A 15831-nucleotide genomic window follows, 5' to 3' on the forward strand; every position below is an offset into this window, starting at 1 on the left:
CAGGAAGAAGAGGGTGTTTTGATGGAGACTCCAGCAACACCAAGCCTAGAGACTGTGGTTGACCAGACAGGAGGAAGGCAGCACCAGGGCGGTACCAGTGAATCACACTGTACTAGAGGAGGGCAGATTGTTAAAAGACCTGCTCATCTGAGGGATTTTGTGTGATGGACTTCCAAGTTGTACAGGTATATAGATAGACAAACTTGTAAGGTGATGGATGCAGTAACTCCGAGAACAGTCAGCATCAGAAAGGAATATGTTAGATTAGGTTATCAGTTATTGCTGGGGTGCTAGACAGTTTTATTTTAAAGAGAAGGGATGTAACAATATGAAACAGCTAGCAGCCCCTTTCAGGCAGCATATTGTTTTCTGTGGGAAACTGTTTGGAAGCGACACCTCCTGGGGAACTGTCTGAGGGCTTGGCTACACTTGCAAGTTAGAGCGCATTAAAGCAGCCCTGGGCGCCCTAACTCCTGAGGTGTCCACACTGGCAAGGCACGTAGAGTACCTGGACTCTGCAGCTGGAGCACTCCTGGTAATCCACCTCCATGAGAAGCATAAAGCTTGCTGCGCTCCGGCTGAAACATCCGGGCATCAGTGTGGACAACGTGTTGCATTACTGCACAGTGATTGGCCTCCGGAAACGTCCCATAATCCCCTGAAGTCAAGTGGCCACTCTTCTCATTGTTTTTAAATTGGCTGCAGGCATGCAGATATCCCCTTTCAAAGCTCCGTTTCTGACAGCCGGCATGCTTATCTGCTCCGGGACAAAGCAAACCATTAGTGTGGAATGCTGCTGTTGTGAGTGTGTGTGTGGGGGGGAGAGAGGTCTGCTGCTGTCTGAACTTACAAGGCAGCATGCTGACACACTCTCTGCCCCCCAGAACACACTGTCTCTCCCCACACATACACACAACACACTCCCTGTCACACTCCAACCCCCCCATTTGAAAAGCACGTTGCAGCCACGTGCACACTGGCTACCACACTTTGTGGCACTGCAAGAGCTGCTACTGTGGCCACGCCCGTGCGCTTACAGCTGACAGTGTAAACACACGGCAGCGTTTTCCCTGCTGCGATCTCCAAAGGCTGGTTTAACTCCCAGCGCTCTACATCTGCAAGTGTAGCAAAGCTATGAGGCTGAAGAAGCCATGTTGTAAGCAGCCACAATAAAGCTGGAGTTTGTTAATTAAATTTGTGTCAGAGTGAGATCTCATATGGCAGATGATCCAGACACAACAAAGCATAAAATCACATCAGGAACTCTGTATACTCCCTTCCATTGTTCCCCTCCCCCTACAGCAGAGGCTTTGTGTGTCCTTGTGAAGGGGTCCACTCACTGCTGGTGCTTCCTTTTGGCCAGGCATGACATAGCAGCTCTCTCTCCCCTGCAGGTCTCCCACTAGTGGCTGCTCCACTTCTGCAGCAGCATGTCTCTTCCTGTGACCTGGCCCTCTGACCAGGTCACTTAAAAGTCTCTCCCCTTCCAGGGTTGTCTGTGAATAAAAAGCAGGGGGAATTAATGTAAATAAACTGAATTAATGAGACAGAGGGAAATGAATCCCGCTCAGGGTCGAGTCTGGCCCTCACTTCCCTCAGGGAGGGCTTCAGGCAGTGGTTGTCTGGGAAGCTCCTGCCTTCAGTCAGTCCTTTGCTCAGGGGCTGAGGGTTGACAGTCTGTCCTCTTCCCAGGTATGCCCACAAGTGAGCCGCTCTGCTCCCTATTTAATCTTCTCCTCCAGCCTGTGCATGCCTTGCACGTCTGGCAGGCTGAGCCCAGAGCAGCTCCTTAACCCCTGGTTACGTTATTTATTTACTTTTTACATTGCACTTAAAACGATCAACTTTAAATCTAGTCAATTAAAAACCAAAATCAAACATAGCTTCATGAACTAACCCCTTCTTCTGACACACACATCCCCTTGCTACTTTTGTGGTTGGACAATCATATTTTATTTTATTTTTTCCCTGTTGCTGTGTGAAAATCCCATAAAAATAACAGGGGAAACTGATGCTTATAATGCTGAGGACAGTTCCACATGGGCAGACCCAATGTACAGAGAAGCTTGCAGGACTGCAGCCTGGGTGACTGGCTATACATAAAGGGCTAGATTCACAAAGGTACTTAAGTGTTGCAATATCTAACCCCTTAGGTGCTCTGCTGCCTGGTGGAATTCTCAGCCCTGAGTGAGGCACCCAGTTTCTCCTTGCATTGTATGGCCAGAGTTAGGCATCCAAGAAGGGAAGTCTCAGAAGCCAACAAACTTTTAGGCTAAGTTAACCAGGAATTAAATGCAGACGACAGGGGCAGGGCATAGGACCAAATCCTCAAAGATATTTAGGTTCTTGACCAATGGACTGGAGGGAGGTGCCTTGTTCTGCTTGGGATTCTGAGCTGTGAATGCTCTCCTAGAGTAGGGAACCTATACCACCCCTTTCTTGTGAAAAAACAGCAAGACCAACAACAGTCCAGTGGCTAGGGTGCTCACCTGGAATGTGGGAGAGACAGACTGAAATCCCAGCACTGCTTGTTTGGAGCAGACACTTGAGCCCTGGTCTCTCGCAGCTCAGGTGAATGTCCAAACCTGCAGGCTACTAGGTATTCTGGGGTGGGCTTCTCTCACTCTCTCCTGTTGGAAATGTTCCATTTTGTATTTAATAAAAAATGATTACCTACCTTTCTGTAACTGTTGTTCTTTGAGTTGTGTTGCACATGTCCATACCACTGTAGTTGCATGCCACGTGCTCAGTTGTCAGATAACTCTTTTCCTCAACAGTACCCATCAAGGTGGCTCAAGCACCCTCTGTCACCACACACCACTGTGTGTGGGTATAAAAGGGCAGAGCTGACCAGAACCCTTCTCACTTCCTTTGTACTGGATAGACTCCAAAAGAGAGAGGAAAGAGGACGGATCATGGAATGGACATGTGCAACACAGCTCAAAGAACAGTTATAGGAAGGTAGGTAACCAGTTTTTCTTGAGTCTTTGCACATGTCCATTCTACTGTTGGTGATTACAAGCAGACAAACATGGAGGTGGGCTCAGCGTCTACCTGAACAGTGATTATAGGACAATCTGCCTGAAATTGGCATCGTACCAAGACTGATGGGAACTGGCATAATGAGAAGTAAAAGTGTGGACCGATGACCAAGTTGCTACTTCACAAATATCTATGATCAGTACGTGCACCAAGAAAGCTGCTGAAAATACCTGGACGCAAGTAGAATTTGCCAGTACTCTAGCTGGCTGGGTTATATTAGCCAATTAGTAGCATAAATGAATGCATGAAGAGATCCAAATAATCCAGATGAGATTATCTGAGTGGAAACTGGTTGGCCCTTAGCTCTGTCCACAACAAACAACTGCGTGGAGGATCTAAATGACTTAGTATGCTCCAGGTAGAAAGTTAAAGCCCTTTTCACATCCAGTGAATGAAGTCTCTCCTCATCTCCATATGAATGGAACGTCAGCAAATAGCCTGCCCAGTTAACATGAAAATTAGAGATTACTGTCATGTGAAATTTTGTGTGAAGGCGAAAATAAACTTTATCCTTATGGAAAACTGTATAAGGAGACTCTGATGCTAGGGCTCTCAACTCGCCCACCCTTCTGACTGAGGTAAAGGCAAATAAAAATGCTACCTTCATAGAGAGGTGGAGCAGAGAGCAAGTTGCAAGGGGTTCAAATGTGGTCCCATCAACTTTGCTAGGACCAAGTTCAGATTCCAAAGGAAGTATAGGATCTTGCACATGTGGGTACAATCTGACCAATCCATTTAGGAATCTGGTAATGACAGGTTTGGGAAAAAGGGATCTATTATCCACTGAGGTATGGCAGGCTGAACTAGCTGCCAGATGTATTCTTACAGAGCTAATTGCCAAACTCTGATGTTTTACACATAGGAGATAGTCCAGTATGAGGTTCAAGGGTGCATGGTGTAAGGATACACCTTTTTGACAGGACCAAATAGAGAAGCATTTCCATTTAGCCAGGTAAGTGCCCCAGTTGAGGGTTTTCTACTATTCAGAAATACATTCTGAACATCCTTAGAACAGGATTTCTCCAAAGGTGTTAATCATGAAGCATCCATACTGTCAGGTGGTGGGCTCATAGGTTGGGATGCAGCAGGCAGCCATGATCCTCAGAAATCATGTCTGGCTCCAGTGAGAGAGACAGCAGAGGCTTGACTGAGGTCAGTAGGGTCGAGTCCCAGTGTTGTTGGGGCCACGCCGGTGCTATAAGGATGAGACGCACATGGTTTTGTTTGACTTTGAACAACACTCTGAGCAGCCAGGGAATTGGAGGGAAGGCATACAGGAGTGGGTCGCTCCAGGGTAGCAGAGAAGTATTTATCAGTAAGCCTGGGGTGAGACCCCTCCGGGAACAAAACTGATGGCATTTTCGTTGGATTTTGTTGAAAATAGGTACACTTGGGAAGTTCCCCAGAGCTGGAAGATGGATTTGGCAATGTCTGTGAGTAAAGACCACTGGTGGTGTTCAGAGAAGGTCCTGGTCAGTTGATCCACCAACGTGTTCTGCTTCCTTGGAAGGTAAGCAGCAATGCAAATTGCCTCCTGGCATAACTGGGCCAACTGTGCTCCTCCCTGTCTATGTAAAACATAGTCGCAGAGTTGTCTGTTAGAATTAACAAGTTCTTCTTCGAGTGATTGTTCATGACCATTCCAAGCAGGTGTGTGCGCGCCGCGTGCACGCCAGCCGGAAGATTTTTACCATAGCAGTGTCCGTAGGGTCGGCTTCGGCGCCCCCTGGAGTGGCGCCTTCATGGCGCCGTATATAGGGGCCCGCCGACCCTCCACCCCCTCAGTTCCTTCTTACCGCCGGTGACGGCTAGCTGGAACTTCGCTTGCTCTTCAGCAATCTTGGCAGTGTCCCGTTTTCTTCTTGTAAATAGTTTAGTTAGTTTTAGACTTAGTATAGATAGATAGTTGTTGGGGGGTTTCCCCAACGTACTCGTCGCCCCGCTGGGGCATGCCCGGGTCCCCAGGGTTTAAACTCTGCAAGGACTGCAGGAAGTTCATGCTGAAGAGTGACCCGCACTCTTCTTGCCTATGGTACCTCGGAGAGAGCCACCAAAGAGACAGGTGCACTATCTGCAGAGCATTTCGCCCCAGGACTCTCAAAGACAGAGAGCAAAGGCTCAAGGTATTGCTATGGAAGCGGCCCTGCGGCCACATTCGGACCCTGGGCCGGCTGACTCGGTGCCCAGCACTTCATCCTCGGTGCACAGCGCCCCGGCACCGGTAATACATCATGAGGCCAAAACCTCAAAACCCCGGCACCGGAGAGAGTCGGCACATAGGAAATCGGCGTCAGTGAGGCACCGTTCACCACCCCCGGTGCCGGTTAAAAAGAAGAGGCCGGTGAGGGGACGTTCACCCCACCAGGACTCTAAAGGGCCGGCGCTGTCCACGAGTGCTGCGGGACAGGCCGTGCTACAGACTCATTCTGCTACTCCGTTGACTCCCACCCCGGAGAGGGTATGGTCGAGTCCGGACAGGCCTACATCCCCGGACCTCGTCGAGGAAATGTGCCTCCCATCGACGCCGGAGGCGTTCGAGGAAGCCTCGGACTTACTAAGCCTCCCAGTGCTGGCGTTGCCGCGCCGGTGGAAAGAGCCTCCGACTATGGCCCGGCCCCCTATACAATCACGGGGCAAGCCGGCTATGTTGTCGCCGCGGTCCCCGCACCGCGCCACCCCAGCAGCACCAGAGCAGAGAGAACATTCTCCAGCCCAGCAGCACCGCTCTCCAGCGACAGTGGGTACTGCTCCCCCTAGGTCCTCCTATTCGGAGACCTCAGACTCGAAGGCGGAGTCGTACCGCTCCAGTAGATCGAGAAGCAGGCGGTCGACCTCGCGGGCGAGCCTCCAGCCTTATCCGCAGCAGTGGCAACAGCAGTGGCAACCGCCCCCTCAGTGGCCGTTCTGGACTCCCTGGGCCTACCATCAGTCCGTGGAACAGGCGTACGGGCCCCGCTCAAGGTCCGCATCGGTCTCATCGACGTCGATGGCTCCGGCTCAAATGCCTCCACCACCGGCACCGCCGTCTGACAGGAGTGTGCCACAACAGACCCCGGCACCGTCTAGTCAGGCACCGGCACGGACCATGGTTCCGACACCGCAGGCACCGCCCAGCATGCCTCGTCGTTCGGTGTCGACTCCGGTACTGGCCACGGTGCCGCATCCTGCACCCGCACCGGCCAGGCAACCAGAGTACTGTGTGCCGCAGGCCCCTAAGGGAGACGAGGGTATAGAGGAAGGCCCTTTGCAGGTGATCTCCTTCTCTTCCTCTCCGGATGAGGCGGTCGCGGGTACTTCAGCGGCACCGGCCCTAGAGGACAACAGGATCCTCCAACAGCTACTTACACGTGCAGCCCAGAGCCTCTCGATCCAAGCTGAGGAGATCGAGGTGGATCCGGATCCGGTGGTCGACATCCTGGCTCCGTCAGGCCCGTCCAGGGTAGCCCTGTCCCTGATAAAAACTATTGCGGACACATCCCGCACCTTGTGGCAGACACCAGCCTCATTAGCCGCCACGGCCAAGAGGACAGAGAGGCGATATTTTGTCCTCTCCAAGGGCCATGAACACCTTTATGCTCACCCTCCGCCGGACTCCCTAGTGGTCGATGCGGCCAACCAAAGGGAGCGTCAGGGATTCCAAGGGGCTACACCGAAAAACAGGGAGGCCAAGAAGTTGGACCTGTTTGGGGGAAAGGTGTACTCCACAGGGGGGCTGCAGTTGCGTATAGCCAATCAACAGGCTGTAGTGAGCCGATATGGTCACAACACATGCTCGGCACTGTCTAGGTTCACTGAACTCCTTCCTCGGGAATCGCGAACCGAGTTCTCAGCCCTAGTTGAAGAAGGGAAATTAATTACCCGAGCATCCCTCCAGGCAGCCTTGGATGCGGCGGATGCAGCCTCACGCACATTGGCGACTGGGCTGGTCATGAGGCGGGGAGCCTGGCTTCAGGTCTCAGGCCTTCCACATGAGGTCCAACAGACCATCCAGGATCTCCCCTTCGAAGGGCCCATGCTCTTCTCTGAAAAGACAGATAAGAGGCTGCATAGCCTAAAGGACTCGAGGGCTACCCTTCGATCGCTGGGCTTACACACCCCAGTTACCCAACGTAGGCAGTTCAGGCCGCCTCAGGCCCCGCGGCCATACCAGCCTCAGAACCGCACGGACACTTTGCGCAGGTGAGCCAGGACCGACAGAAGGAGGCAGCAACAACAGCCCTCCGGCCCGTTGTCTGCCCAACCAAGGCCACCACCGAGGCCTAGGCCCCCATTTTGATGGGACGCTCAGGGACGACCTACTGGTCACAACTCTGGATCAGTCCAACCCTACCTTTTTGTCACATCTGTCCCCCTTCTATCATGCTTGGGCCCGAATCACATCGGACAGTTGGGTACTCCACACGGTAGAGAGGGGATATTCTATCCAGTTCTCCTCCCTCCCGCCCCACCAGCCCCCCTCACCATCCCTCTTCAGGGACCCCTCTCACGAGCAACTTCTAATTCAGGAAGTGCAGTCCCTCCTCGCAGCAGGGGCAGTGGAGGAAGTTCCTCAGGGGTTCAAGGGCTGGGGCTTCTATTCCCGCTATTTCCTAATACCGAAAGCGAAAGGGGGCCTCAGACCTATTCTGGACTTGCGGCATCTAAACAAGTTTGTAAAAAAGCTCAAGTTCCGCATGGTCTCCCTATCCTCCATCATACCTTCCATGGATCCAGGAGACTGGTATGCCGCCCTCGACTTAAAGGACGCATACTTTCATATCGCAATAATTCCTCAGCACAGGCGTTACCTCAGATTCGTTGTAGGCAACACCCATCTTCAGTTTACAGTTCTACCCTTCGGACTGTCAGCAGCCCCAAGGGTCTTCACGAAGTGCATGGCAGTCGTGGCAGCCTTCCTGCGCAAGCAGGGAATTCAAGTTTTTCCCTACCTGGACGATTGGCTCATCAAGAGCCATGCCAAGGAACAGGTGGAGGCTCAGGTGGTCTTCATCAGGAAGACCTTTCTCAAGCTCGGCCTCCTACTGAACGAGGCCAAGTCCACATTATCTCCAACCCAAAGAATAGAATTTATAGGGGCGGTCCTGGATTCGACACATGCCAGAGTGTACCTCCCAGAGTCCAGATTCCGGACCATGTCCAACATTATTCTCAGTCTCCGTTACCCGACCATTACTGCAAGAAATTGCCTCAAGTTAATGGGTCACGTGGCGGTGTGCACCTATGTGGTGAGCCCACGCCAGGCTCAGACTGCGCCTGCTTCAGTCCTGGTTGGCGAAGGTGTACCAGCTGGCCAGGGACTCCCTAGACTCTGTAGTAATGCTCCCTCGACTGGTGCTGGATTCCCTCCAGTGGTGGCTCGACCCACGGGAGGTCTGCGCGGGAGTACCCTTTCTCAGCCCCCAGCCCTCTCTGTCCCTGGTAACGGACGCGTCGGAGCTGGGGTGGGGAGCGCATCTGTGGAACCTCAGAACCCAAAGTCTTTCGTCACGAGAGGACCTTTCTTTACACATCAACGTCAGGGAATTACGAGCGGTGCGTCTGGCATGCAGGACCTTCAAACCTCACCTAGCAGGCAGGTATGTTTCCGTCCTTACAGACAATACACCAGCGATGTTCTATATCAACAAACAGGGTGGTGCACGCTCCTCTACCCTGTGCCGGGAAGCCCTCACGTTATGGGACTTTTATGTACAGAACACAATTCACCTGACAGCAGCTTACCTACCGGGGAAGCAGAACGGGCTGGCAGACGCTCCTAGCCGCTCGTTCCACGGTCACGAGTGGTCTATCCGCCGGGATGTAGTGCTCTCAATTTTCCGGCTCTGGGGCCATCCCAGATAGACCTGTTTGCCTCGAGAGAGAACAGGAAGTGTCAGCAATTCTGCTCCCTCTTGGGACGCAGTCCGGGGTCCCTGACGGACGCCTTCCTCCTCTCCTGGGAAGACGGCCTACTTTACGCTTTTCCCCCGATTCCCATGGTTCACAGGGTAATCCTCAAGGTTCACAGGGATCACGCTCGTGTCATCCTGATAGCGCCGGCCTGGCCACGTCAACACTGATACACGTCGCTCCTACACATGTCCATACGGGCGCCCCTCAGGCTGCCCCTGCTCCCAGACTTGATCACACAGGATTGGGGTCGCCTACGTCACCCAAACCTAGAGTCGCTCCACCTCACAGCCTGGATGCTCCATGGCTAAACCCTGTGGAGATGCAATGCTCTTGTCAGGTCAGGCAGGTGCTTCTCGGTAGTAGGAAACCCTCCACCAGGACCACGTACATGTCCAAGTGGAAGCGCTTCTCCATCTGGGCCGAGCAGCGGGGTCAGGCTCCATTGCTCGCCCCGATCCCTCTCATACTGGACTATTTGCTTCATCTGAGACAACTAGGACTCTCCCCCTCTTCGGTTCGAGTCCACTTAGCGACTATCTCAGCGTTCCACCCTGGAGTGGGAGGTAGCTCAGTTTTGCAAACCCTTTGGTTAGTCGCTTCCTCAAGGGCCTGGACAGACTGTTCCCGCACACTCGTCACCCAGTCCCAGCTTGGGACTTCAATTTGGTCCTGTCCACCCTCACAGGGCCACTTTTCGAGCCTCTGGCTTCGTGCTCGCTGTTATATCTTTCATATAAGGTCGCGTTTCTAGTGGCTATCACATCAGCCAGGAGAGTCTCGGAGCTCAGAGCACTGACATCAGAGCCTCCATACACTGTCTTCTACAAAGACAAGGTCCAACTCAGGCCGCACCCTGCATTCCTTCCTAAAGTAGTCTCCCAGTTTCCCATGTGTCAAGACATCTTTCTCCCGGTCTTCTATCCGAAGCCACACTCCTCCGCTAAGGAGCGTAGGATGCACTCCCTGGATGTTCGCAGGGCCCTGGCATTCTATATTGAAAGGACTAAACCCTTCAGGAAATCAACCCAACTTTTTGTCGCTGTGGCTGACAGGATGAAAGGGCTCCTGGTCTCGCCTCAGCGGATCTCCTCTTGGATTAAAACCTGCATCCGAGAATATTACCGTCGGGCTAACATACCAGCCCCGCCTATCACGGCCCACTCCACAAGAGCGCAGGCCTCCTCTGCTGCGTTCCTGGCACAGGTCCCGACGCAGAAAATCTGTAGAGCAGCCACGTGGTCCTCAATCCACACCTTTACGGCGCACTATGCCATCACGCGCCAGGCCAGAGATGATGCAGCCTTTGGCCATGCAGTACTCCAGTCTGCAGTGACCTCCGACCCCACCGCCTAGGTTCAGGCTTGTGAGTCACCTGGTTGGAATGGACATGAACAATCACTCGAAGAAGAAAAAATGGTTACTCACCTTTTTGCAACTGTTGTTCTTCGAGATGTGTTGTTCATGTCCATTCCAATACCCACCCTCCTGCCCCTCTGTCGGAGTGCCGGCAAGAAGGAACTGAGGGGGTGGAGGGTCGGTGGGCTCCTATATACGGCGCCATGAAGGCGCCACTCCAGGGGGCGCCGAAGCCGACCCTACAGACGCTGCTATGGTAAAAATCTTCCAGCTGGCGTGCACGCGGCACGCACACACCTGCTTGGAATGGACATGAACAACACATCTCGAAGAACAACAGTTACAAAAAGGTGAGTAACCGTTTTTTCTTTCCTACTATATGTGGGAGGAAAGCTGAATAGGCTAGTCATAAACCATTAGATCCTGAGACGACCAGAGACCTTGAGTCTGCGGGGACCTCATATGAGCCCCCAGCCCAGGGCTGATGCATCTGTGACTAGAGTGAGGGTTGGTAGCAGGGGGATAAAGGGGATCCCCACACAGACTTTCAGAGGGTGCATCCACCAATCCATAGATGACAAAACTGACAAAGGCACCTAAACCACTTTGTCCAAATGATGACAACTTGGGACATATACCAACACTAGCCATGCATGCAGATTAAGGAGATGCACCCTGGCGTGTTGAACCACATAGATACAATGCTGCCATGTGACCCAACAGACTGAGGCAGCTGCATGCCATGTTGAGAGGATATGCTTTCAGTTGCAGCACCAAGCCTTGTAGTGTTTTTTGAATCTGGATTGTGGTAGCAAAGCCTTGGCCTTGGCGTCGGCCTTTGTGAAGTCTAAGACGGCTCCAATGAACTCTATCCTCTGTACCAGTTTTAGGATTGACTTGCTCCAATTTACTAGAAGATCCAGGACGTTGAATGTGGACAGGATGGTGGGTACACTGGATAACACCTGAGCCTCAGACCAGTCTCTCATCAACCAGTAGTCCAGGGACAGGAACACACGAACTCCTGATTTTTGTAGATGTGCTGCCACCACTGCCAGGCACTTTGTGAACACCCGAGGAGCAGCTGAGAGACCGAATGTGAACTGATAGTGGACTCATCTGCCACAAATCTGAGAAACTTCTGAAGGTTGTCTCGTATTGCAACATGGAAGTAAGCATCCTTTAAGTTGAGGGCAGCATACCAGTCCCCCTGTTCAAGGGAGGCAATAATCGAGACTAGGGTAATCATGCAGAATTTTATTTTCTTCAGGAATTTGTTCAACTCTCTTAGATCTAAAATAGGCCTGAGACCTCCTTTTGCTTTGGGGATAAGGAATTAGTGAGAATAGAAGCTCAATGGGATTTCCTCTATGGCTCCTGCCTGAAGAAGCAATTGAACCTCTTGTTGAAGGACGATCTCGTGAGAGTGGTGGAGAAGGGGGGTGGGAAGGAGGAGTAGAAATTAATTGAATGAAGGGCATATCCTAGTTCCGCCATCCTTAAGACCCACCAATCTGATGTTATGTCGGTCCAAGCACATAGGAAGTGGGTAAGTGATTTGTAAACAAAAGGTGGGAAACAGATGGAACTAGAGTAACTGGTACATTGCCCTTGACCAATGAAACAAAACGTCTGTTTGAATGAGATGGCTGGACGGGATGAGCATACTGATGCTGAAAAAGAGGGTGACGGATGTTATTTCCTATAACCCTTGCCCTTTCTTTTCAGCAGATCTTGAGACTGGGCTGCATTTACATCATCCAAACTGTCCTGGATAGCAGTTGTGGCAACTGGCTTGCCCTCATCCACTATTACTGCAAATTTTAGAATGTTCTCCCAGTAGGTGAAATCATAGTGCTCACAAGTACCTGTTGGTAGATGCCTGTTGGTTTGCAATTCTGAGTTGCAGACTACCTGTAGAATGAAGTTTGCATCCAAACAAGTCCAGCCTCTTCAAATCTTTGCCTTTCAGGATCAATGCTTGGTGTCCTTGTCTCTCCCATTTGTAACAGCCACCACCACCAAGGAACCCGGGTGATAGTGAAAGTACAAACGCTCATTCCCCTTAGAGGGGATGTAGTACCTCCTTTCTGCTTGCTCGGCTGTGTGGGGGTAAGGAGGATCATAGGCATAATTTGACTTCTATATTTGGGGGGCAAGGGGCTTAATAATATGAATCGGTCTAATTTCTGGATTTACTGATTGTTAGTGGTAGTTAAATTACAATGTACTTAAAATCACAAAAACAGTTTATGTTCATTATATAATCACCCTTTTTAAATTTTTAACTTAATTATTTGCCATGTTTACCAGCTACCACTTAAAAATCAACATTAACATAAAAACAAATTCTTGAATAAACAGAACCAAGCACTTTCATGTAACTATTAATCATGTCTCCCTGGTTTTAGAGTTATATAAACATTGTCTTAATATAGAAATACTGTATTTATCTTAATGTAGAAGCAATCGTCTTTCCTTTCCATTAGCTTTTCTTGGTTTTAGATAGAGCAAAATAATTTGATAGACCTAATTTAAAACAGAGTAATATTTTACTTAAATTAAAACTTTTAAAGGTAACAGAGTCACTTTTCCATAGATGTTTTGCATCATCCTATAGAATGTAATAGAAAATTATATCCCTGCTATAGGTTTTTAGAGTCATTTCTCAAGGTGCTTGATCTAATTCCCATTGAAGTCACAGGAGTCTTTGGCAAGGTCTATACTACACACTTACTGAGGTATAACAACATCACTCAAGGATGTGAAAAATCCAGCCCCTGAGCGACATAGTTATATTGACCCTAACCCTCCCTGTGTAGACAGCGCTATGTCGGCAGGAGAGCTTCTCTTTCCCATTGGCTTAAAGCATCCTGCCCAGATGTGCTACAGCTACATCAGTGCAGCTGCGCTGATGTAAATTTCTAGTGTAGACCTGCCCTTTGACCTCTAGCTCTTTCTATGGGAACTAGAAGAGGCTATAGAGCCCCAGGATGTTTCTAAAGACACCTGTTGGTACCATCCCTATTGATTCCATACAACTGCTCCACTTGGGTGTTCAGTGAACCTGGGTCCATTTGTGAGCGAGGACCTGAAATCAGATGAACTTCAGTTGAATTCAGCTTTCAGTTTATTCCCCAAACTCCAGGCAAACATGCGGGAGGAGAAGAAAAGGGAAAGCAACATCAACAAAACAAGATTTGTATAGCCCACTCCAAACTGAGATCTCTATCTTGCACATAAGTTCTCCTTATGGCACACGTATCTTGCATGAAGCAGATCTGCTTGCATCACTTGCCACACAGTTAATTTCATTTTTAATAACCACTTTGTATTTATTAACCTTACTAAACTGAAATCCTTACGACATATGTCAAAATATGTCTTTCAGAAAGACCGCTGGATCAGATTTTCTTTTTCTCTGTGTCACCTTTTTAGAAAGAAATATACCCTGTTTTCCTGGGATAGGAGGGCTACTACCTTTTGTTGTTGTTCAATAAAATAAGTCTAAACTGTTTTCTCAGCACAAAACAGACCCTGTCCCGTAATTATGGTTTTCTTCAGCACATGCAATGCACACATCAAACAAATCTACTGTTGAAGCCTGTGCCCTACCCCTCCATGCCAGGTGCACCAAGATAGTGAGTGAGAGGGACAGAGTCTTGCACACATGTCCAGCCCTGCCCCCCAATCCAGGTATGGGGCTAGCCTGGCAGGATCCAAGTATGCACAGGTTAGTGTGTGGGGTGAGAGGGTTCGGTGTGGGGCAGTCTTGGTGTGGGCTGCTCAGTGGGGGGTCCAGATGCGGGAGTGGGGGGGAGATCTGGGTGCACAGGGACTCATTGGGAGGTTCCGGGTGCAGGGGGAAATGGAATCTGTGGGGGTGTCCAGGTGAAGGTGGTTGGGGCTTGGTGGGGGTGGAGGTGCCGGGGGAGGCTACTGTGTCAGGGTGGCAAACATTGTAGGGGGATGTTTAAATCCAAACAAAATGTAGAAGAAAATGAATTAAAATCTTTATGTTAACAATAGGTTTTCTAGAACCCTTTCCCCTCTAAACACTAAATTTGGGTTCTAAACTACCCAACAGTTTTCCTTTAAAATACAGAACCAGTGATTTTTATACTAATCTTAGGCATCATTGGTGATGGAGACACACCTACAAACATTTAAATTACATAAATAGACACATCTGGGGGGAAAACAGATACGCTTTTTTTTTTAAACTCTGTTGAGACACATTCAGCTAGGAGAGCTTTATGGAGGAACAAAGCAGAAGAATGGTAAATATGTTGCTTAAAAAACAGAGAATGCTCCTTAAATAGTTGGTTATAGGTCTGTGAAAGGGGCTATGTTCAATTCATTTGGAGGGTTGTTTGCTTGTACCCAAGTCTGCTAGAGTTTAATCCTAGGAGAGGACTTCAAACTGTAGGGTTTCAACTTTAGGGAAAATTGGGGGAAGCCTGTTTATGAATTTGGGGGTAGGAGGTGCTTCTGAATAGGAGAGAATGCACAGGTATTATAGGAGAGTACAAATAACAGTAATAAGTCAACCTATGTTTATGATGATGTGGGAATCCTCTCCTTCCGTGTTTGTAGAAGAGCCCCTGTGAAGTGGGTGATGTGGCTCTATGTGCCACTCCCCCTCCCCACCCCAATGGCATCTGTAGCTAAGGGTGTATCTACATTGTGAAAGAACCTAAGTCAAGTTAGAGCACTCACTTGGGATGGAGGAGACCCAGGTTCATTTTCCCCTCTGCTTACTGGGATGAAAGGATCTGAAGAGGGGATCTCCAGTCCCACCTCTTTGGACTGTCCTAACCATAGGGCTATGAGATATTCTGATGGGCGTGTGTGTCTTTTTCAGTCTCACCTGTTGAAGCTGTTATGACACTTCTCAAGAGGTCAGAGACCCCTGCTCAAATCCCTTTTGTCCATCAGACAGAGAGGGGCTTTGAACCCAGGTCTCTGAGGTTGAGAGCTATCAGGTGAGAGCTATAAGCACTAACTAGACAAAAGGTTACAAGGGAGGCACCAACTCCTCTGGAGTCTTATATGGTCTAATGATCCAGTACATGTGCTCAGAGCTTACCTACCAGATCAGGTCCTGCAGGCAAGATAGGAAGGGTAATACCTATCTTCACCTGGCTTGAGGTGCTTGCTGGGGCTTAAGTGTGAGATAGGTGTTGCACACATGCCCAGCAGCAGAAACATAGCTGCCATGGGGACATCAACACAGTGGTTCTCAAACTTATTTGATCACCCACCTCCACTTCTTTGTGTCTGCAGTAGATTATGCCCTCCCCCCAGGCACCCAGCCAGCAGTTGCCGCTCTCTGGCCACCCAGCTCTAAAGGCAGAGCAGGGAGTGGTGGCTGCTGGTCAGGTGTCTAGCTCTGAAGGTGCCGCCACCACTGCCAGCAGCAGTGCAGAAGGATGGCAATCCCATCCCACCCTTATTTCTCTGCTGCTGCTAGTGGAGGTGCTACCTTCAGAGCTGGGTGCCTGGCCAGCAGCCATTGCTCTCCAGCCACCTAGCTCTGAA

This window comes from Terrapene carolina, unplaced genomic scaffold (assembly GCF_002925995.2).
Source record: "Terrapene carolina triunguis isolate 2854851 unplaced genomic scaffold, T_m_triunguis-2.0 Scaffold26, whole genome shotgun sequence".
Classification (NCBI taxonomy): domain Eukaryota; kingdom Metazoa; phylum Chordata; order Testudines; family Emydidae; genus Terrapene; species Terrapene triunguis.